This window comes from Drepanopeziza brunnea (genome assembly GCF_022702325.1).
Source record: "Drepanopeziza brunnea f. sp. 'multigermtubi' strain 214-2 chromosome Unknown ctg1, whole genome shotgun sequence".
Classification (NCBI taxonomy): domain Eukaryota; kingdom Fungi; phylum Ascomycota; class Leotiomycetes; order Helotiales; family Drepanopezizaceae; genus Drepanopeziza; species Drepanopeziza brunnea.
In genome coordinates, this window is record NW_027094064.1 from 1,026,983 (window position 1) to 1,052,576 (window position 25,594).

The following is a 25,594-nucleotide window of genomic DNA, read 5'->3' on the forward strand; positions in this document are numbered from 1 at the left end:
TAATTTAAGTTAGCTAGCGTATAATTAAAGCCGAAAATATATTAATAGCTTTTCGTCGAAGTTAAGTAACGAGTAATTTAACGTTAATCTCAAAGATAAAGTGCATTTTAATAATTTATAGCTTAAGTTTTTTAAAGACTTTAAATACTTCGCGGCATTTTCGTTTAATAGCGTCGTAATTTCGTTTTGCGTTTATTTAAGTTTCGAATTCGTATCGAGCCGGTTGCATTTTGCTAAAAGTAATCTTGTGTTAACCGATATATTTTTTTTATTTTTTTAAGCTAGCGTCCGTTTTTATTATTATTTTTTTATTTTAATTTTCGTAATCGATTTTAATTAAAACCGAAGCCGTCGTTAAAGCGTTTTATAGCATTCGCATAGCTTTCGAATGCGCTTCGATTTATTACTAATTTATATTTTTTTTATAAAGTTATAAAAAAAGTTAATAATATATATAAATTTTTTAATTTAAATGCAAAAGTAAAAGCAAAAGCTTAAAAATCTTTTAACTTTAATAACGTTTTCGAAGGTTTTTTAATTATTAATTTTAATAATCTTATTCGTAATAAGTTTTCGACTTTTCGAATTGTATACGAATCTTATTATATTTATTTTATTTTAATAAAATTATAATTTTTCTTCGATCGTAGCTTTAGCGCGCTTAATCCGTTTTAAAGTCTTATCGATATTTTAAATATATTCGAGCACGAATCAGCGTATATTCGAAAGTGCTTTTTCGTCGAAATAATTCGTTTGTAATCCTTTTATCTTAATATCGTCGATAAATAGCATAAAGACTTTAAGTTGCAAAAGCTTTAAGATAAGATTAATTATTCGAACGAATTAAGCGATTAAATTCGTAGCACTTTGCGAAAAGATAATGCATTAAAAAAGATTTAGCGATATAAAAAAAGCGGTAAAGTTTTTATTCGATTAATAAAGTATTTACTAATTATAGCTCGAATAAAGGTCGATTAAGCTAGCTATTTAATAATTAAAAAACTTTTCGGCAAACTTATTTATAATTAAAAGTAAATTAACGTTTTTCCGAATAATTATATTAAATAAAATTGCTAAATTAATAAGTCTATATTAGCTCGGCTGCTTTTTAGCTATTAAGAACTATTGATTTCGATACGATCTTTCGCAATATTTTAAAACTCTTTTATTAAGCTTATCTTAAAGCATTTTAATAATAATAAGCTATAAAGCTTTCAAATACGAGTAATTAAAAGCTTGCTATGCTGTATATAAAATGGTTTTAAGCTTAATCGAAAGTAAAACGTCGTCGTAAAACTTATTATATTTTTGCTAAGCGAATGCGATTGATTTTTCTTTGCTTAGCATTATTTTTTTAAACAAATCTTTTTTTTAAGCCGTAAAGTATTATCGACGTTTAAATTCGTTATGCGTTCGAATATAATTCGAAAGCTTTTCGATATATTAGCAATGCGCGAAAAGAAGTTTTGCTTGTATTCTTTTATTTGCTTTTATAAAGTATCTTTTATCTTTAATAGTTTATATTAATCAACTTTATTACTTAATGCTGCTTTTACGCCGTTTGCTTCGTTAATTAACTTGATCTTTTTATTTTTAATTTTATATATATTAAATACTTTAATCGAATTCGAAAAAATTTCTTTTTAAGTCCGATAAAGTATCGAGTTTTAATAATCGATATAATCGTAATAGCGAGTTATAAAGTTATCGGTGCTAACGGCATTTATTTAATAAGTTATTAAAAGATTGCATTTCGTAAAAGCAAGAATATTAATAAATTGCTTTTAAATAGCAAAGTCGTTTTTTTTTCGATGTTATAACGTTTCGCTTTCGAAATTAAACGAAAAGCAAAAAGCTTTTAATATATCGATTTCAACGCTTTTAACGAAGCCGATTATTAGTTTTTCGAGTCGCTATCGTTATTATTCGAAAACTAATCGTAATAAATAAAGCTTATATTTTGTTTTTTTAAACGATCGACGGCTTCGTTGTATTAATTCGTTTTATCGCTTACTTTAGCTTAAGTAACTTAACTTATAAACGGATTAATAATTATAATAATAATAAAGCTATTTTTATAATTCGAAAAGTATCGAAGACCGATTTTTGCTTTGCATATAAAAAGGTAATCGAATATAAATCGAAACTTTAGCGAATCTATAACGTAAAATCGGATTCGAATCGTAGTACTTTTAATATTAATAAATACATTATTAACGTATTCGATAAAGCGCGATAAAAAACCGATAATTATTCGAAAGCTTATTTTTTAATCGTAAGTTATAAAAACTTCGAATTTAATCGCGGCGTTATAAGTAATAACGTTAATTTTCGCATTTATATCGAGTATAGCTTGCGTATTAATAATTAAAAATTATTCGAGTATATTAACGATAACTTTAAGAATTAGCGAATAATAATAAAAGTATTTAAAAAATAGCTAGTTAAACGTCGAAGCAAAGCCGATTTCCGTTAATAAAAGTTCCGAATCATTTTCGATTATAATCCGTAAAGTACGTCGATCTTTACGAGCAAACTAATCGAAAAAAAAAGTATTAAAATTAAAAAATATCGTAAAATATAATTATAAAAAGAATCGAAATAAAGCCGATAATAAAAATAAAGCAAAATCGTTTTTAAATCGAAAGCGCTTCGAATATTAAAAGCGCGAAGCGTCGGCGATGCTTAGTTTCGCTATTACGTATATTTTTTTACAATTAAAGCTTAATCATTTAAAAGAATTCGAATAAGCGTTCGAGTTAAGATCGCTAAGCAATAGCATTTCGATATAAGATCCGTTTTAATCGAGCAGAGATTTATATAAAGTTTGCTTTATCGATAATTCGATCGTAAATCGAAATAATAAAAGAAAAAGAAAAAAGTAAATTTTTGCGATAAAGCGCTTTATCGATAAAGCGATTTATAATTTTGCAAAATAAATCGCTATTAAATAAAAAGATATTTTTTTTTTAAATAAGTCGCTAAAGCTTTAAAGCAAGTCCGTCTTTTACCGTATTATTTATCGCTTTTAATATAAGCTTACTACTTATAATTAAGCAATCTTTCGAAGCTTTCGCAACGCTAACCGTAGCTTAAAAGCAATTAATAGCGCTTTCGTTAATAAAGGTTTATTAAATCATTTTATCGATTATTTTTTCGAAAAAAGATTATTTAAAAGTAAAGAAAGCAGCGAAAAACGCAATAGTCTTATTAAGAGTTAAGTTCTTAAGCAAATCGCGCCTTTTTAAAAGCTTAATACGAGTCGCTTTGTAATTTATTCTTAAGGAAGAGATTATTTTGTTAAGACTTTCGTATAATTTAATAATTTTAAAAAGCTTAGCTTTAAATTTAAATGCAGCTTTAAAAGCTTTTAATAACGTAACGAGCAAATTCCGTAAGTCTTTCGATCGTAAAGCGTTTCGATTTAAAGTCGCGGTATAAGCGAGCTCGAGTTTATTTATTTTTATTAACTTAACGAAAATAACTTTAAACTAGCTATAAGTAAATTAAACTTTTGCTTTTACCGAAAGAGCGTCTTTTAACGGGTATAGCGTAATTCGAAAAGCTACGTTGCGCGCTCGAGTCTTTATCGATGCAATAATAGCTTTCGTATTAAATACGCGAGCATATAAGTCCGTCGATATAATATATCGTTAGCGAATTATATCCGAAGTATTAAAATCGTTAATACGAAAAGCTTTCGCATTGCCGCCGTTAATTGCTTAAATAAGCGCTTTAACGCGTTTTTATACAGCTTTTTTAATAGATTTTCGTTATGCTTTTAAAGCTTTATAACGTCGCTTTAAATTAAGATTATTTATTATTTTACGAACTCTTTTTAAAACTTGCTTATATTTAAAAGTATCGTTTCGAAATTAAAATAAAATTAATAATATTTTTTTTTCGATATAATCTAATACATATTAAGTCCGCTTTATTAAAATAAAAAGCTAATCCGTATTAAAATATAAATAAATAATATTAATTTTAATATTTATAAAGCTTTTATTAATAGCTAAGTAAATTAGCAATTTACTAGTATTAATAAAAAATGCACGTAAAGTCGTTTAACGATCGTTTCTTTTTCGATATAACGTAACTTCGGCTCGAATAAATATCGGCCGTATTAATTTTATAAACTCGATGCAAAGCGATCTTTTAAGTCTCTTCGTATTAAGCTGCTTTTAATAAGTTTATATAAGCTCTTTTCGATACGAAAGCGAAGCTATCGATAAGTCTTAAGTGAATATTAATTTTCGCTAGCTATTTTATAAGAGCTTCGATTTTTAAATTAAAATCGACGAATAAAATAATCGAACTCGTAGCGGTAGTATTTGCGCGATAAAAAAGAAAAGCATAAGTATCGTTAAAGTAAATATTATAAAAGAGTAAAATGTATAAGTTTCGCTTGCTTTCGAAAATAATAAACGGTATTTAAAAACGAGAATTTTCGTTTTAATAAAGATTATAACGAAAAAAAGCTTTAAAAATCTTAACGTAATTATATTTCTTAATTCGTTTCGTAATAATCTGTTTTTATTTAATTAAATTGCTTATTATAATATATATTATATCGTAAGATTACAAGTGATTTTTTTTAAGTTTAATATTCTTTTAAATTTGATTTTGCATCGATAATAATAAGCAATTAAAAAACTTATATTTTAATTATTTATCGGTAATATTTTTATTAATTAAGCAAGCAAAGCTCGTAAAATTGAATTATCGAATGAATTGCAAAAATTCCGCTTTAAAAGCTTTTTCTTTTGCTATTTACTTATTACTTAAATCGTTTAAAAAGCTAATATTATCTTTTTACTTAATTAAGTCGAATGCTTTATATTTTTTTTTAATTATCGATTTAAAATCGTTTTAAGTTATTTTCGGATTCGAAAAGCTTTCGAAGCTCTTGAGACTTGATATTATAACGTATATTATAATTAAAAAGATTAAAAATATTATATTTAATAAAGCATTATTTTTTTTCCGAATTATTAACGATATCGTAGTTTTTAAACGCTTATTCGAGCTAGCGAATATAATTCGTAATATTAGCTTTATCGAAAGCAAGCATTTTAAAAGCTTTAAGTTTAAGAAAAGGTTTACGGATATTTACGTAATTCGAAGCATTTACGAAAAGTAAAAAAGCTTAAATCTTTTTTACTTCGTCTTCGATTAGCTTGCGAATAGCATTTTTTTTAAGTTCGAAATCTTTTTAAATCGAAAAAGTTATAGCTTTTTTTGATTTCCGAAAGCTTTAACGTAAGCTCGTTAAATTAAGTTAATAGATATCGATTAAAATGTAAAAGTGTTTCGAAACGAATACGAAAAAGAAGCGAAAATGATATAAATATAAATAAATAATAAAAATAAAATAAATATAATTTATAATAAATATTAAATATATAAAGAAATGTTATAAAGATATAAAATCTTAATACGTCGAAAGTAATTTATTAAAAAGTCGAATGTTAATCGCTTCGAGCTAAATAATCGAAATCAAATCGATATAATAAATAATCTTAATAATACGTTTAACTTTATAACGTAAGATCCGTAATAAGCGGAAAAGTAATTGTTAAGATTAAGTATATCGAAATAAAAACGAAGTCGAGTAATTTTCGTATAAGCATATAGCTTGCTTTTAATATAATGCGATATCGAAACGATTTCGAATTGCATAATACTTATTTTCGCTCGTCGTATTTTTTATTTATTAAAGCGAAAGATATTCGAAAGCAATTCGAAGTCTTTATATATAATTTCCGTTATAAAGTAAATATTGAATTTTCAACTTTTTAAGCTTAGCGTAGTATTTCTAATACTTAGCTATTACTTATTTTTTTAAAAAAGAAAAAGCAATAGACTCGTATTAAAAGCGATATTAAATCGAAAAAGTAAAGTATATTAAACGAATAATACTTTAAGCGTATCGCCGTGCAAAATGGCTTAAGTAAATAATACTTTATAAATACCGAATTAAACTTTAGCTAGCTCGATCTTCGAATTAAAATAACGACTTTTTAAATAGTACTTATCGAGTATATCGAATAACATGTTCGACGGATACAAATCGAAGAAAAATCGCTTTTAAAGCAATAGCTTCGAAGCTTATATGCAAAAGCATTTGATTATTAGCTTAGCGTATATTGAATACTTTTCGAAAGTGCATCGTGTAGTGCTTACTAGTATTAAGATTAGGAGGAGATTTTGTATATTGAATAAAGCTTGGTGTATTTTATTTAAGAAGCTCGTCAAGATCTATATACATGTACTTAAAAGCTCTAGTATGCTAAGGGCGCTATTAAGCGAGGTCATATAACATATCACATATAGCTTGAGTAGAACTATGCTTGTTCCGTATAACACACCCTTTAAGTTAGTAGAGTAGTTATTAAGTTGCAAGCAAATAGAAAAGAAAAAAAATAAATGATTAAGCTTTTTAAATTCGATGTAAATAAAAAAGATTATTATCGCAATTTGAAACAAACAAATAGCGGTTGTCATTATTGATTAAGTGTTAATCAAGAATGCAATTTTTTTTTAAGTCGGTCTTATTACGTAGCGAAAGTCTTTAGCGCCGTCTTTATTACGTTGCTATATAAATAAGAGCGCGTTCGTTTCTATTATAACAAATACTTAACTTTTATTTATCTATACAATTCTTTTTAAGCAAGTAACTTAATCTAATAAAATCGTTAAGCGCGGCCGAGGCCGTTTAAAAGTAAGTGCTTTTAATAGATTAATATATTTATGCTAATTATTAAGAGAATCTTTTCTTTGCTTTAGCTATTGCTGCTATTATAATTACGGCGGTTACGGCGGCTATATTACGCACTTTTACTTCCGAAGCTTCGCTCTTTCTTTTAAACCTTTTTATTAAGCGCTTGCTTATGCTAACGACCGTTAAAGCTTTAAAATACATTAAGTATATTAATAATAAGATTATATTAAAGTCTAATAAAGACTGCTATAATTGCGATACGAGCGTTATACGCTATCTTCGGTGTGCTAAAAGTAGCTATAGCAATTGCACCGCTGCTTTTGCCGTTATTAATACCGCTTTCGATAACTTCGTAAGCGCTAAAGACAATAGTGCTATATAAAGAATTCGCTAAAGTCTTCGAAATGCTATGCGATAATAGCTCGCTTTAAATGCTGCTTTTTTAAAAGGTGCTATTAATAGTCCGAGCGGTCTAACGAGTAAAAGTAAAAGTTTTAAAAATAGTCTCGATAGCTTTGCAAGTTTTGCTTTTGCTTTTAAGACTTTTAATTTAAATATAGCTTTTATTAGATTGAATAGTCTTATAATAGCGAACCGTGGTCCGGTAACGTAGAGCGCTTTAAGCATATTACTTTTTCGTAAATTAAGCTTTTTAACTTTCGAAATAACTTAATTTAAGCAGCTTTTTTTAATTAAAACTTCTTTTCGGACTTTATGCAAAAGCTTTAATTTGCTGTTATAGCAGCTCTTGCGCTTGCGCTAGCCGCTTTTGTTGCTTTCGTCGCTTTCGCAGCTTTCGTCGTCGTCGTTCCTTTTGCGTTAATTATTACGCTTGCCGCTTTCGCGGCGGCGCTCGCCGTTGCTATGTCTTTTACGAAGCGCCGAGCTAAAGTAAAAAAATTGCTAAGAGCTTTAGTTAATCTTTTATTATAAAAGGCGAAAAGTAAAAGCGTATAAGATAAAATAAAATGACGGCTATAATTGCTAAATAAATGTTTTCTTTTAAATCTCGTGCAAATGAAAAAAAAAAATGAAATGTAATAAATAAATAGCATATGCGTGTTATTAAAGCTTTTCGATAAACGCGCGAGCGTCTTATAAATTTAAAAGCTTAATAAAGCTCTCAAACTTTTATCGAATTAAGTTTTTTATAAAACCGTTAGCGTGCATCTTATTAGTAAAAAGATATTAAACTTAAAAGCTTTTTTTAAAGTGCTTTTAGCGCAGCTATATATTATGAATATCGACGTAACGAAGCTTGATAAAGATGCGCTCTTTCTTATTAGCTATAAGCTTAATAGTTTATTGATTATTATAATAGATTACTCAAAGCGCCGCAAAACGAAAGTGCAGCTCTTTAAAAAATCGTTAAAGCGCTATAATCTTTTTTATTATAAGGGCTATGCTAAGAAGCTCCGCTTTAATAGATAATATAATAATTGTATCTTGCTTTAAAGCTTTTTAAAGGATCGCACTTTCGAACAAAAACATAATGTACTTTTAAAAAGATCGCTTTATCTTTTCGTTATTAGCGTAAAAAGCGTTAAAAGCTATTACTAGCTCCGACTTGCTAAACTAATTGTATTGAATACTTTTAAAGCGCGAGTTAAATAAATATCGTAAACATTAGTTTATAGCTCGAAAGTGCTTTGCGCTTAAATTAGTATTAAAGTGAAAAAGTTAAAAGGCTGCAAAAGCTATATTTAAGCGTAGCATAATCGCTATATATAATACGGATTTAACTTTCTTTTAATACTTTTTTATTTGCTTTCGCGAAGCTATCTTTTCATTTTTAATTAAGTTATAAAATAATAATAGAATTGCTAAGTAGCGTCCGTCCGTAAGTTCGAATTTCTTAATTATTTTTTTAATATAAGCGTCGTGCATAAGCGTTAGCGTTCTTCGCTAACGATCTCGAGCGACTTTTATATTAAGAAACTATTTAATATTTCTTATCGCTTCGATCTTATACGCTTTATTAAGACCGTTAATAATCTCTTGCGCTTTAAAAAGATTAAAGTAATAGTATATGACTTAAATATCGTTTACGTAAAACGCTATAAAGACTATCTTGTTTAAATTCGTGAAAATATACGGTTTTTTATCGAGTAGTATAAGCTTTAATTTATCGAGTGTGTTTATAAAGTCGAAATACTATAAAGCTAGCGAGTCTTTAAATCTATATAAAGCTTTATCGACCTTTACGAGTATACTTTTTTACTTAAAACCGTTAAAAAGATAATACGTAATTAAAACGCTATCCGTGTATCTTATAACGTTGATAAAAGCGTTAACGACGTCGAACTATTTTACTTTTAAATTAAATTCGATTGCTATAGCTATTATTATTTTAAACGATTTAGCTGTTAGCGTAACAGCGTAAGTTGAATAGATAATAGATTCGTTTTAAAGGTCGCTTTTAATTATAATCTTCGATTTAAATCTTACGATCTTTTCGAACGAGTTAGTTTTATATATAAATACTTACTTAAAAGGTATAAGTTTTAATTTAACTTCGCTTTTAAGAATCACTTTTTAACAGTTCTTTCTCTTTAGATTATTCAGCTTTATAAGAGCTCCGTTTATAAACTCTTTATCGTATAAGTGCCGTTATAGCTCTTTTTAATAAGTAAAAGGTTTTAAATGTTTTCGTTCTTGCGAGTTAAGCTATTTTAATAATAGCTTAAACAAAATAGCAGTTATTATAATAGCGTGCAATGTCTCGTAATCTTTATTATCTTCGCGCACGGGTTCGCTATTAGCTTAAAAAGTCGATATAAAATCTAAGACGCGCGAATAGCAGTTTAAATCGGCGCGAAAGTTGTTTAATAAAAGCTTATTAACATTTGCGTATATTCTCGCGCGTTTTTTAATACAGCTATTAATAAGTAAGTGCTCTTTATTAAAGTCGGAATTTTATTTAAAGTGTTTATAATTTAATTTTTTATTATTAATGCTCGCTTTAAAAAGGTTTAAAAGCTTTTTTTTAATTGTTCGATTTAAATCTTCGCCGGTTATTAACGTAAAAGCTTTCGTTAGTCGGCTTATAGCTTAGCTTTTCGAGCCTCGGCTTTAAATAACAACTTAAAAGTATGATTTGCGCGCTTTTTTATTAAAGCTAAGTTTTTGCTCGTATATAATGCTTTTCTTTGCTTTTAGCAGTCTTAAAGCACTTTCGCTTTTGCTTTTAATTAAAAAGCTAGCGAGACGTTTAGCGGTATAATTCGAATCGTTAAGGTCTATTAGATCGTTTCGTAAAGCAATTGCTTTTAGTATAGACGTATTTATAAAGTCTTTAATTAAAGTTAAAGCTTTTAACGTTTATATATCGCTCGAATTAAATAAAGTTGTATTTTTTAAGCTTTGATTAAATCTTTTTAAATCAACTTTTATAAGGTCTAACGGCTGCTTACTCTTTATATTAGCTGCATTTGTTTTTTTTAAGCGATCTTTTGCAACGTTCTTTATATTAGATAAAGCGTCTTTTGTTTAACTAGAGTTTTTAATATGCTTTAATTTAATAACGATGCTTTTGATTTCGTTAATCGGTTAGCCGACCGATTTTTTTTTATCTTTAAGATAGAATTAAGTCTTATCGAACGTTACGTTACGTATAATAATCATTTTATAAAGCATAAAAACATAAACTTTATATATATTAAAAGCTATATATCCGATTAAGTAGCTTATATGTCTTTTCGATTTGATTTTAAAAGCTCTTTTATTACGAAAAGCTTCTCGGTCTTTAATTATTAAGTACGCACGAGCGCTATACGCAACTAAACCGCTATAATCTAGTCTTAAGTCGGTGTCGATTCGTATAAAAATCGCCGGATCGTATTATTTAAAATATTGTTTAAATTAAAGCTATAGCACTTTATTCGGACTCTTTATAAAGCTCTTCGCTTTCGGTATTATATTATAAAAGTAAATAGCGGCTAATATAGTCTTAAGCTAAAGCTTTTCTAAGAGCTTTGCTTTTATTTTTATTTTAATAGACCGTTTTATTACTTTTTTCTTAGCCTTTTTAACTCTTTTATTAAGTTCGTAATTAAAAAATAATAAGAGCTTTAACTCGATCTTAACCTTTTTCGCTTATCTTTAATATTTAATAAAGCCGATAACGTTAATTACGATTATTAAAAAATCGTTATTATAGCGTATAACAGCTATTAAAAGACCGTATTTGCGTTTCGTCTATGCTTTAAATTCCTTTAGTACTTTTATAACCGTCAATTGCAACTTGTCTTTTAATATAAAGCCGAATAGCTTTTTATTATATTTATCTTTAATTATTAATAATTATTTGCTTTCGTCGAAACCGTTAAAAAAGTCGAATAGATCTTAAGCGATCTTATAGAATAGCTTAACTGCTTTATTATTTAACGTACGGCGAGATATAACTTATTAAGCGTGCGTAATTGCATATGCTTTATATTTAACTTTAATAATTCTTTTAAGTCTTACTCTTTTAGCGTTATAAGCTAGCGCTTCGAGCGCTTCTTTGCTTAAATGATTTATCTGTAAATGCTAAAGTATCGATAAATTTTCTTTTAAAGCTCGAAAGACATTGCTTTTTTAAAATTTATAACGTATTTATAAGCGCTTTTAAATTGTAAAAAACATTATTAAGCAAAAAAAGCTACGAATTAATTAAAGTAAAGAATAATTGAATAGCTTGTATTTAAAAAACGTAAAATTAAACTTCTTTTTTAACTTTTTTAATACGACGCTTTCTTTAACCTTTTCGTAACGGAGAGTTGCGTTATATCTCGAGTATTATACGCTAGCTTTGCTTAAAAGAGCTTTCGAAATGATATTAATATTAAATTTTTTAACGATAACGACGTTTTCTAACTTTAAATCTTTTGTCTTAGCTTTATTTAGTCCGTTTAAAGCTTTTTTAAAAACTTTAATCCTTCGCTCGACGATTAAAAGACTACTCGTTTTAGCTTCGATAAAGTCGGTTAAGCGAAAGCGCTAAATTAACTTTAATATTAAAAGATTCTTATCGTTAATAAAGTAAATAGCGCCGCACTTATCGAAAAGAATGCTATTAAATAGCTAATGCTTATTATCAGCCGTATTATAAAGACCGTCAAAGACAAGTTTATCGAGCGTGCTAAAAAGCTTAAGATCGATAATAATTACTAATACTTTTTTAAAATATTTTAACTTATCGTTATCGTTCGATTGTTTTTTTCTGCTTTTTAAAACGATCTTATCGACTTGAATTTATATTTAACTTTCTTTCGTAATCTCTTTTTAAAGCGCTTTAAATTTAAGCTTTTAAAGCCTCTTCTTTATAACGACGATATTATCTCGATTCGGCTTTACGAATCTACTTTCGTTAAGACCGTTAAAACAATAACGAAAGATCTTACATTTGATTGCATTTTAATAATATGTTTTTCTTTTAAAGCACGAGCACTTAAAACTTTTAGCAAGTCTTTTGAAGTTATCGAAGCGTTTACTAGACTGCTTAAAAGCAGTGTCGTTAGCTTTATCACTTTCGGAAATGCTACGAGTCGTTTAATCTTCGAAAGTAACGAATATATTAAAAAAGTTAAAGTTCGGATTGCTAATCTTTTCGTTAACTTAGCTTTCGTATTAATTAAAGTAATCGTAAAAAGTGCGCTTTTAAAGCAATAATAGCTCGTCGTTTCGAATGACTTTTGCGAGCTTTAATAACGCTTAAGTTAATAATTACTTTTCGTTAATAGCTTTTAAAAATGCTTTTATCGCGAGTATACTCGTCGTCTCGTAAAAGTCGTTTATTTTCGCTAACTTATAAATAGCTCGGTGTTCTTTAATCTAAACCGTTAAAAAGACGCTCTTTTGCTTAGCTACTTGCAAAGATTTATTATAATCTCGTATTATCGATAGCTTAAAGCTCGAGTCAAATAAACGGCATATTTCTTAAAGCTTTTTTATTAAAAATTAAATAAAAGTATTATCTTCTTTTATAACCGCCAAGATCGCTTCTTTAAGAATAGAGCTTTTAATCGTCTTTTTAATCTAGTTTATAATTTGATTGCTTTTATTACTTAAGATCTTTTAATTGTTTATAACGAAGTTGTATTCTTTTATATTATCGTTATACACTTTTCGAACGTTTTCGAATTCAGCTTCGCGTAATCGTAAAAGTCTATTAAAATCGTTTGCAAAAGCTTTTAAGTGCAGTTCTTCTTAAGCTTTTCATTAGCAGTCTTAATCTTAAAACTATTCGTTATTAAGCTCCGTTACTATCTTTATAGCAGACTTCGTTTTTAATTTAATCTGCTCGATAAAAGAAGCAAGCTCTTTTACGCTAATACGAAAAGCTGCGTATTATTTTATATTAAAGCGCTTAATAAAGTATTTGTAATTCGTAATCTATTTTAAGAAGTCGCTACGACTTATAAAGTTCGTTTTGTTAATCAAAATAACCTTTTTTAATTTATCGTTTATTATTATAGCAATTGATTTTATAATTAAAGCTTTTGAAAATTAATTAAAGTTCTTAAGGGTAGTAAGTGTTAGTTATAAAGAATAAATATAGTTGAAAAAGAACAGATTGCAAAAATAAAAGTTATAATAAAGTAGCGTTGAAATGACTTGCAAAATCCGCTTTCAATTAATTCGAAAGTTGTTAAAGATTAATTGAATAGCTCGTAAGTGCGAATATAGCTTTTAATTATAATGCTTACTAGCATTAAGATCAAAAAGAGATTCTATATATTAAATGAAGCTTAGTGTATTCTATTTAAAAAGCTCGTCAAGATCTATGTACATGTACTTAAAAGCTCTAATATGCTAAAGGCGCTACTAAGCGAGGTCATATAACATGTCACATGTAGCTTGGGTGGAACCATGCCTGTTCCGCACAACACATCGCAAAAGCATATAATTAATAGCTTAACGTATAACGTAAACTTCGAATATATAGCTTCTCGTAAAAGAAGCAAGTTTAAAAGAAATATAAAGACTAACTTTTAATTTGATTCCTTGCGTAAGTTATTAAATATATATAAAAAAAAAGAGCTCCGATATATACTTAACGTTAAATCAAAAGATATATATAAATATAATTATAATAAAATCGTAAGTAAATAAAAAGAGGAAAAGAAGACGATCGAAAGACACTCGAATATATGCTATAAGTACGTATATTGTATTATATAGTAATATAATACTAGTTTAAAGAAGAACTAACTACTCGTCTATATAAGAGCCTGCACGTGACTTAACCACGTGCTTAGCAGGGCTAAAGCATGCAGCGCACCTACGTGATAAAGGTGCTTAGCATCAGTATTATATACATAAACAAAATAAATACAGAGCCCTAACTTTACCACAGTATTACGTAAGGTAGCGACGTGCGTTACGTATAGCAGCGACGCGGACGTGCGTTATTTGCGGCAGAATTAATGGCGGTGGCTGAATTAGGCTTAGCTATAGGACATATTTAATTCGGGCCGACCCTTTTCGAAATCTAGAATTATATGCCGACATTTCTCTTAGCATTGCTCAGAAATTCTGTCAGATCCGTATAAAATAGTCTTACGTGATTAAATGACTAATTATCACTATAACCCCTGGAATTTATCTTAGGTCACCGTTGGTAACAATAATTATATTTATATATATCTTTTGATATAACGTTAAGTATATATCGGAGCTCTTTTCTTTTATATATATTTAGTAACTTACGCAAGGAATCGAACTAAAAGTTAGTTTTTATACTTTTTTTAGATTTGCTTCTTTTGCAAAAAGCTATATATTCGGAGTTTACGTTATACGTTAAGCTATTAATTATATGCTTTTACGAAGCACTTTTAAAGAGTATTCGATATACGCTAAGCTAATAATCAAATGCTTTTGCATATAAGCTTCGAAGCTATTATTTTAAAAGCGATCTTTCTTCGATTTATATTCGTCGAGCATGCTATTCGATATATTCGATAAGTATTATTTAAAAAGTCGTTATTTTAATTCGAAGATCGAGTTAGTTAAAGTTTAATTTAATATTTATAAAGTATTATTTATTTAAACTACTTTGCACGGCGATACGCTCGAAATATTATTCGTTTAATATACTTTATCTTTTCGATCTAATATCGCTTTTAATACAAGTCTATTGCTTTTTCTTTTTAAAAAAAATAAGCAATAATTAAGTATCGGAAATATTACGCTAAGCTTAAAAAGTTAAAAATTTAATACTTATTTCGCAACGAAGATTATGTATAAAGACTTCGAATTGCTTTCGAATATCTTTCGCTTTAATAAATAAAAGATACAACGAGCGAAAATAAATGTTATATAATTAAAAACCGTTTCGGTATTATATTATATTAAAAGCAAGCTATATGCTTGCATAAAAGCTCGGCTATTATTCGATTTCGTTTTTATTTCGATATATTTAATCTCGGCAATTACTTTTTCGCTTATTACGGATCGTACGTTATAAACTTAAACGTATTATTAATATCATTTATTATATCGATTTAATTTCGATTATTTAATTCGAAGCGATCGATATTCGACTTTTTAATCAATTACTTTCGACGCATCGAGATTTTATATTTTTATAACATTTCTTTATATATTTAATATTTATTATAAATTATATTTATTTTATTTTTATTATTTATTTATATTTATATTATTTTTATTATTCTCGTTTTTTTTTAATATCCGTTTCGAAATACTTTTACATTTTAATCGATATTTATCAACTTAATTTAATAAGCTTATATTAAAGCTTTCGGAAATTAAAAAGAGCTATAATTTCTTCGATTTAAAAGGATTTCGAATTTAGCAAAGATGCTATTCGCAAGCTAACCGAAGACGAAGTAAAAAAGATTTAAGCTTTTTTACTTTTCGTAAATGCTTCGAATTACGTAAGTATTCGTAGATTTCTTTTTAAACTTAAAGCTTTTAAAATGCTTGCTTTCGATAAAGCTAATATTACAAATTATATTCGCTAGTTCGAACGAGCGTTTAAAAACTACGGTATCGTTAGCGATTCGAAGAAAAAGCAATGCTTTGTTAAATATAATATTTCTAGCTTTTTTAATTATAATATACGTTGCAATATCGAAAGCTTTAAAAGCTTTTTAAATCCGAAAGTAACTTAAGACGACTTTAAATCGGTAATTAAAAAAGAATATAAAGCATTCGATTTAGCTAAGTAAAAAGATAGTATTAACTTTTTAAACGACTTGAGCAATAAATAAATAGCAAAGGAAAAAGCTTTTAAAGCGGAGCTTTTATAATTTATTCGATAGTTTAATTTTACGAGCTTTGCTTGCTTAATTAATAAAAATATTATTAATAAGCAGCTAAAGTGAAAGTTCTTTGAATGCTTATCGCTATCGATATAAAATTAAACTTAAAAGAATATCAAACTTAAGAAAGATCACTTGCAATCTTACGATATAATATATATTATAATAAGCAATTTAATTAAGCAAAAATAAATTATTACGAAACGAATTAAAAAATATAATTACGCCGAGATCTTTAAAGCTTTTTCTTGTTATAATTTTTATTAAAACGAAAACTCTCGTTTTTAAGTATCGTTTATTATCTTAAAAAGTAAGCGAAACTTATACGTTTTACTTTTTTATAATATTTACTTCGATAATACTTATGCTTTTCTTTTTTATCGCGCAAGCATTATCGTTACGAGTTCGATTATTTTATTCGTCGATTTTAATTTAAAGATCGAAGCTTTTATAAAACAGCTAGCGAAAGTTAATATTCACTTAAGACTTATCGATAGCTTCGTACTCGTATTAAAAAAAGCTTATATAAACTTATTAAAAGCTGCTTAATACGGAAAGATTTAAAAGATCGCTTTGCATTAAGTCTACGAAATCAATACAATCGATACTTATTCGAGCTAAAGCTACGCTATATTAAAAAAGAAACGGTCGTTAAACGATTTTACGTGTATTTTCTATTAATGCTAGCAAATTGCGATTTTACTTAATTATTAATAAAAGCTTTATAAATATCAAAATCAATGCTATTTATTTATGCTTTAATATAAATTAGCTTTTTATTTTAACGAAGCGGACTTAATATATATCGGATTATATCGAAGAAAAATATTATCGATCTCGTTTTAGTTTTAAAACGATACTTTTAAATACGAGCAAGTTTTAAAAAAGGTTTATAAAACGATAAATAATCTTAATTTAAAACGACGTTATAAAGCTTTAAAAGCATAACGAAAATTTATTAAAAAGGCTATACGAAAACGTATTAAAGCGCTTATTCGAGCAGCTAACGGCGGCAATGCAAAAGCTTTTATATTAACGATTTTAATACTTTAAATATAATTCGCTAGCGATATATTATATTAGCGGATTTATATACTCGCGTGTTTAATACGAAAGCTATTATTATATTAATAGAAATTCGAGCGCGCAACGCAGCTTTTCGAGTTACGTTATACCCGTTAAAAGACGTTCTTTCGGCAAAAGCAAAAGTTTAATTTATTTATAGCTAGCTTAAAATTACTTTCGTTAAGCTAATAGAAATAAATAAATTCGAGCTCGCTTATATCGCGATTTTAAACCGAAACGCTTTACGACCGGAAGATTTACGAAATCTACTCGTTACGCTATTAAAAGCTTTTAAAGCTGTACTTAAGCTTAAAGCTAAGCTTTTTAAAATTGCTAAATCATACGAAAAACTTAGCAAAGTGATCTCTTTTTTAAGAATAAATTACGAAGCGATTTGTATTAAGCTTTTAAAAAAGCGCGATTTACTTAAGAACTTAATTTTTAATAAAACTATTGCGTTTTTCGCTGCTTTTTTTATTTTTAAACGATCTTTTTTCGAAAGTATAATCGATAAAATGATTTAGCAAACTTTTATTAACGAAAGCGCTATTAATTGCTTTTAAGCTACGGTTAACGTTATAAAAGCTTTAAAAGATTACTTGATTATAAGTAGTAAGCTTATATCGAAAGCGACGGATAATACGATAAGAAACGGACTTGCTTTAAGGCTTTAACGACTTATTTAAAAAAAAAGTAATATCTTTTTATTTAATAACGATTTATTTTATAAAGTTACGAATCGCTTTATTAATAAAGCGCTTTATTATAAGAATTTACTTTTTTTTCTTTTTTTTGCTATTTCGATTTATAAACGAATCATCGGTAAAGCAGACCTTATATAAGTCTTCGCTCGATTAAAATAGATTTTATATCAAGATGCTATTGCTTAACGGTCTTAGCTCGAACGTTTATTCGAGTTTTTTTAAATGTTTAAGCTTTAATTGCAAAATAATATCCGTAATAGCTAAATTAAATACCGCCGACGCATTACGCTTTTAATACTCGAAGCTTTTTTAATTTAAAAACGGTTTTACTTTATTTTTATTATCGGCTTTATTTCGACTTTTCTTATAATTATATTTTACGGTGTTTTTTAATTTTAATATTTATTTTTCGATTAGTTTGCTCGTAAAGATCGACGTACTTTACGGATTATAATCGAAAGTGATTCGGAACTTTTTTTAATGAAAATCGGCTTTGCTTCGACGTTTAACTAATTATTTTTTAAATATTCGTATTATTATTCGTTAACTTTTAAAGTTATCGTTAATATACTCGGATAGTTTTTAATTATTAATACGCGAGTTATACTCGATATAAATACGAAAGTTAGCGTTATTATTTATAACGTCGCGATTAAATTCGAGGTTGTTATAATTTACGATTAAAAAATAAGCTTTCGAATAATCATCGGTTTTTATCGCGCTTTATTAAATACGCCGATAATATATTTATTAATATCGAAAGTGCTACGATTCGAACTCGATTTTACGTTATAAATTCGCTAAAGTTTCGATTTATATTCGATTACTTTTTTATACGTAAAGCAAAAATCGATTTTCAATACCTTTCGGATTATAAAAGTAGTTTTATTATTATTATAATTATTAATTCGTTTACAAGTTAAATTACTTAAGCTAAAGTAAGCGATAAAACGAATTAGTACGACGAAGCCGTCGATCGCTTAAAAAAGCAAAGTATAAGCTTTATTTATTACGATAAGTTTTCGAATAGCAACGGCAACGATTCGAAAAATTAATAATCGGCTTAATTAAAAGCGTTAAAATCGGTATATTAAAAGCTTTTTGCTTTTCGCTTAATTTCGAAAGCGAAACGTTATAATATTAAAAAAAAAACGACTTTATTATTTAAAAATAGTTTATCGATGTTTTTATTTTTACGAAATGCGATTTTTTAATAACTTATTAAATAAATGCCGTTAATATTAATAACTTTATAACCTGTTATTACGATTATATCGATTATTAAAATTCGATACTTTATCGAATTCGAAAAGAGATTTTTTCGGATTCAGTTAAAGTATTTAGTATATATAAAACTTAAAATAAAAAAATCAAGCTAATTAACGAAGCAAACGGCGTAAAAGCAATATTAAGTAGCAAAGTTGATTAATATAAGTTATTAAAAGCTAAAAATACGTTATAAAAGCAAGTAAAAAAATATAAGCAATACTTCTTTTCGCGCATTGCTAATATATCGAAAAGCTTTCGAATTACACTCGAACGTATAATTAACTTAAATATCGATAATACTTTACGGTTTAAACAAAAGGATTTATTTAAAAAAATAATGCTAAATAAAGAAAAAATTAATCGCATTCGCTTAGCAAAAGTGCGGTAAGTTTTACGACGACGTTTTACTTTCGATTAAGCTTAAAACTATCTTATATTGTCGAGGGGAAGAGCTCCGACATATACTTAACGTTAAATCAAGAGATATATATGAATATAACTATAATAGAATCGTAAGTAAATAAGGAGGGAAAAGGAGGACGATCGAAAGACACTCGAATATGTGTTATAAGTACGTGTATTATATTATATAATAATATGATAATAGTTTAAAGAAGAACTAATTATTCGTTTATATAAAAGCTTGCACGTAATTTAATTACGTGCTTAGCAAGGCTAAAGCATGCAACGCACTTACGTGATAAAAGTGCTTAGTATTAATATTATATATACCAGGGCAAAGGACCAAGTTCTTTGTAGTGTCACCAACGGGGTTATTACTCAATTTATTAAAATCTTTATATATTTAAGTAAATTATAAAATAAATGATAATAAAAACTGAATGAATATCAAATTAGTCAGCGCAAGAAATGATTTATCTAATAATTTATTATAAAAAAGGATCCTCTTTAAACACTTCTTTTTATAAAAGAGACTTTAAACCCTTTTACGAATTACTTATATTTCAATGATTTAATATAAGAAGAGGACCCCGTTAAATTCCTCTTTTTACTAAGAAAACATCAAACCCTTTTGCGAATTACTTATATTTAATAATTTAATATAAAGGATGGACCCCCTTAAACCCCCCTTTTTACTAAGGAAACCTTAGACCCTTTTGCAAATTATTTATATTTAATAACTTAGTATAAGAGGGGGACCCCCTTAAACCCCCCTTTTTATTAAGGAAACGTCAGACCCTTTTGCAAATTACGTATATTTAATAATTTAATATAAGCGGGGGACCCTTTTAAACCCCCTTTCTTATAAAGGAAATTTCAGACCCTTTTGCGAATTACTTAATTATTACTATTATTATTATTATTATTGTTATTATTATTATTATTAAAGAGCGCTAAAGATTTATAAATAAGGTTTACGAGTAAATGAAGAAGAACGAGAAAAGTAAGAAAATATAAAAGAATATAAAAAAGAAAGGAAAAAAATAGCTTAACGTACGTAAGAATAAACTTAAGAGACTTAGAGTATCGTTATGAATAATTTACTTTTTTTATTCTTTTTTTTTTAAAAAAAGTACGCGTTTATTTTAAAAAAAGAAGCTTTTATACTTCTTAGACTATTACTATTAAACTATTAAGTTTTTTTTATTCTTTTATTGGATAACCTATTGATTATATTAGTATATATTTAATTTTTCGATAAGCTCGATTTTTTTTCGGTTTTATTATATATCGCAATTTTCTATATACGCTTTTATTAGCCTTAATAATAGCTTAATTGAAAAAAAAAAAATTGCACCGTGCACTTCTATAAAAATGACGCGTCTTTATAAGAAAAAAAAGTCTATATACGCGTATCTATATAACGCGTCGACGCGTCGACGCGCCGCGATACGTATAAGCTCGATTTTTTTTTGGTTTTGTTGCATATCGCAATTTTTTATATACGGCTTTATTAGCCTTAATAATAGCTCAATTAAAAAAAGAAAAAGTAGACCGTGCACTTTTATACAAATGACGCGTCTTTATAAGAAAAAAAAGTCTATATACGCGTATCTATATAACGCGTCGACGCGTCGACGCGCCGCGATACGTATACGCTCGATTTTTTTTAGTTTTGTTGCATATCGCAATTTTTTTTATACGACTTTATTAGCTTTAATAATAGCTCATTTAAAAAAAAAGTGGCCCGTGCACTTCTATATAAATGACGCGTCATTATAAAAAAATAAAATAAAGTGGTCCGTGCACGCGTATTTATATAACGCGTTGACGCGTCGATGCGCCGCGATACGTATTACGGAAAAAAATTCCGGCGCCGGAAAAAATTTCCGGCGCCGGAATTACTTTAATACCCCTTCTTTCTTTAATTTTTCCGGAAAAAGTTCAATAGATTAATATAGAATAACAGTCTTGGCACGCTCAGAAATCCTGCCAGACCGGTATAGAATAGTCTTACGTGATTGGATGACTAATCACCACTACTACTAGAATTTATCTTGGGTCACCGTAAGTGACAATAAATAAAACAAATATAAAGTTCTAACTTTATTATATACGTCTTTTTTTCGAATTAGACTCGCTTTCGAGTCACTTTTTATTAAGATAATAAAGTTAGGTTTGCAAGACGAGCATATAACCGAATTGCAAAGTTGCAATATAGTTTTAAAGTACTACTTAATAATATATCGCCGGATCGATATTAATATAAAGCGTACGTAATGTAATAAAGAAAATAAAAATAGCAACGAAAATGCAAGATAATCTTTCGAGTTTAATTCTTTTTTATATTTTTTATAACACTTTTATTTAATTATAAGAATAATATCAACTCGAGCGTTAGTATTATCGTTAAAATAAGCGTGCGCCGGCTTAAGCGGTTAAATAATAACGTATTGCCGAATCGATAATAACGCGGAGCTTAAAGCGGTAACGTAATAAAGAAAACAAAAGCGGTAATATATATTCGAAGTTTTATTATAAATAATTAACTTTCTTTTTATATTAACTTTATACTCTTTTATCTTTTCTTTAATATTATTATCTATTAACTTTATTATTAATTATTATGTTTTCGATTTATTTTCGATGCGTAAGCTATGCAAGCAAAACTATCGATAATATTACGAACCGATGCATCTTTTCTTTCGATACTTTTATTAAATGCAAGCAATGCCGTAATATTAAATCAATTTGCATCTTCGTAAGTTATTTTATTCTTTGTTTTATACTTGTTTTAATTTCGATTCGATAGCTTTTCGCAAAAGTCGTCGATATTAGTATTACTTTAATAAATGTAATAACAATTATAAATAATAAAATTAAATCGGCCGATAAGATTTTTCGTATAAGCATAATTGCAAATAACTTTTTTATAAAAACCCGCCGCGCTTTTGCTTTTCGAATTAATAATACTTTTTCTTTTTTTCAAGCTCGTATCGCTGCTGCTTTTTTTGCCGCCGCTAATACTAAAGGTCTTTTAGCTAGCTTAAGTCCCGTTTCGGCGTTGCGCTTACTTGCCGCCGCTGCTACCGCTAATCTAATTTCGCTAGATTTATTACGTTAGATCTTAGCTGCAATAAATCGAAACAATACTTTGCTAAGTAACTTTTTTAGCCGCGTAAGTATATATTGCGAGCTTTTTATAATTCTTTTTCGATTTAATTACGATAAGTTACTAATAAGTCTTCGTTTCGCTTATCTTTATTTTTATAATCGCTAGCTTCTTTTGCTTTTCTTATAAAAAGGCTCCGCCGAAATGCTCGCTAAGCTTTTAATCGCAGCAATATCGGTAGTTATTTTTCGCGAAGTTTTAATCGTAATAATACTCGTAGTTTTTTAAAAGGTTCGAGTCGTATCAATATCGGTAAGTCTTCGAAAGGTAAAAGCAATGCTTAAGGTGCTGCGAAAAGCTCTTGTATTATTTTACTTAGCTTTAAGTTATAAAATCGGAAAGGTTTTTATCGCGTGTTAATAGCTTGCTAAGTAATTAATATAATAGATTTCTCGTATGCTTTTCTTAATCAGCTTTCGAATAAAGTCCGTTTTATATATATAATATGCTCGTATATAATAGATCGGAAGTATATAAGTATGATAACGTAAAGCTTTTTAATATAAAAAAGGAAATAAAAAGAATATAAGAAAAAAGAAAACACAAAAAATTAAACTTAAATAAAAAAAAAATCAAAAATCAAATTTAAACTCGTCCTTTTCTTACGTATAATTATGCTTTTATAACTTAATTACTCTTTATTGCTTTTTTATCATTGCTTATAAAGACTCTTGCGTATTAGCTTTATTACTCTTTCGTAAAGCTAAGTAATCGAATAACAAATTCATTTAAGCGCTTGATTTAAAAGCCGGACTCGGCCACTTTATTTAATAAAAGCTATTTTAAAGATCTTTTTATTTAAAGCTTAAAGCGAAGTAATAACGCTTCGAAAGTATATCGCACGTAGAACTTCTTTAATCGATTGCTAATAAATGTTTTATTTAGTAAAGCTTTGTTTTTTTTTAATTCTTTTAACTTATAATATCTTTTTGTATTTATTAATAAAATTTAATAAAAGCTAAGCTATCGAAAATCTAGCTTTTTAACGTTAAATATATTTACTTTACGTATCGAATCGTGCTTAAAGATTAAGTCACTTACTTTTAAAAGTTTAATTTAAAAGTTCTTTTTATTATTAAAAGCATCTTTTCTTTTTTAATAATAACGGGTTTTCTTAAGTATAGCTTCCGTAATATCTTCGTCTCGCATTCGAAATTAACGTACTTTTAATTCGATAAGCTTGATACGATTAATTATTAGTTTTTAAAATAACGTAACTTAAAACTGAATTCGAATCTTAATTAAAAGCATTGCTTTTTTGTTATATATTATATAAAAAAAAGTGAATCCAATAAGAGTATATACCGAAATGCGATCGGCGAATAAAACGGCTAGCAATCGCGCAATTTAATCGGTGCTTTTAAGCTTATTTAATGCGTCTTTAATTAATCTGTAGCCGCGTTCTATTATTTTATTCGCTTGAAAGTAGTATATTAAGACTACGACTCGATTGATTTTTTAATTATTAAGCAAGTCGATTACTTTTTTTTTAAACTCCGAACTTCCGTCGATTATTAATTAAAAGAAAATCTTTTAGCGGTAAATAATATCTTTTTAAATAAACTTAATTATCGAAAGCGAGTTTCGAGTTCGAATCGCTTTCGCTTCGATTTATTTATTTATATTATTTTTAATAATAATTAAATAGCTTTTATTATTGCGTGCAAATAGATAAGTAATATCGATAGCTTAACGTTTTATTAAGTTATTAAATCGGGTAAAGTGCAATAGTTTTTCGAGCTTATTAGCTGCTTAATGCTAGTATTTTTTATAAGTTTTAACGAATCGTTTAACGTTCGTATAATATCTATTTTAAAAGTAGCGTTAAGAAACACGATAATAAATTGATTTACGGCTTTTATAATTATTTTTATTATAATAAGCCGTAATAATATCCGTTTTAATTAAAAGTTTATTAATTATTAATCGAAAAAGAAAGCTTTTCGTCGAGAGTCTTTAAAGCTTCTTATCGTTTACTTCGTACTTAATAGCTTCTTTTTTAAACTTATAACATTTTACTTTATTTAAGTCTTTAAGTCTTTATAAAATGGTTAAAAAAGTAATTATTTGAATTGATTTCGAAGAGTATTCGATTGAATTTAAAAAGCTTTCGTAATTATAATTATCGTTAAACTCGTTTAAGTTTGCATTCTCCGCTTTTTTTAAGCGTTAAGATATATTTTTAAAAATAGATTAGCGAATATTTATTAAAAAGTCCGTCGAAAGTATTTTAAAGCCGTCTCGAGCTTTAATAAGTCTTAAATCGGCTAGCAAGCTATTATCGAACTTATTCTCGTCTTCGTCGCTTAAATTATCGAAATGCTATAGCCGTTTTAATAATATATTAATAGCGATGTGATTTTTATCGAAAATATATTAAACTTTAAAATCGAAAAGATTAATTTAAATTAATTAGCGCGTAATTAAAACCGAAAGTATATCGATAATTTTTTATCGAAGCTAAGTAATAAACACTTTAGCGTTAATCTCGAAGATAAAATGCATTTCGATAATTTATAATTTAAGTTTTTTAAAGACTTTAAATACTTTATAACATTTTTGTTTAATAACGTCGTAATTTCGTTTTGCTTTCGTTTAAGCTTCGGATTCGTATTAAGCCGATTGCACTTTGCTAAAAGTAGTCTCGCTTTAATCGATATATCTTTTTTATTTTTTTAAACTAGCGTTCGTTTTTATTATTATTTTTTTATTTTAGTTTTCGTAATCGATCTTAATTAAAACCGAAGCTATCGTTAAAGCGTTTTATAGCATTCGTATAGCTTTCGAATGCGCTTCGATCTATTATTAATTTATATCTTTTTTTATAAAATTATAAAAAAGATTAATGATATATACGAATCTTTTAACTTAAATACGAAAGTAAAAGCAAAAGCTTAAAAATCTTTTAATTTTAATAACGTTTTCGAAGGTTTTTTAATTATTAATTTTAATAACTTTATTTATAACGGGTTTTAAACTTTTTAAATTA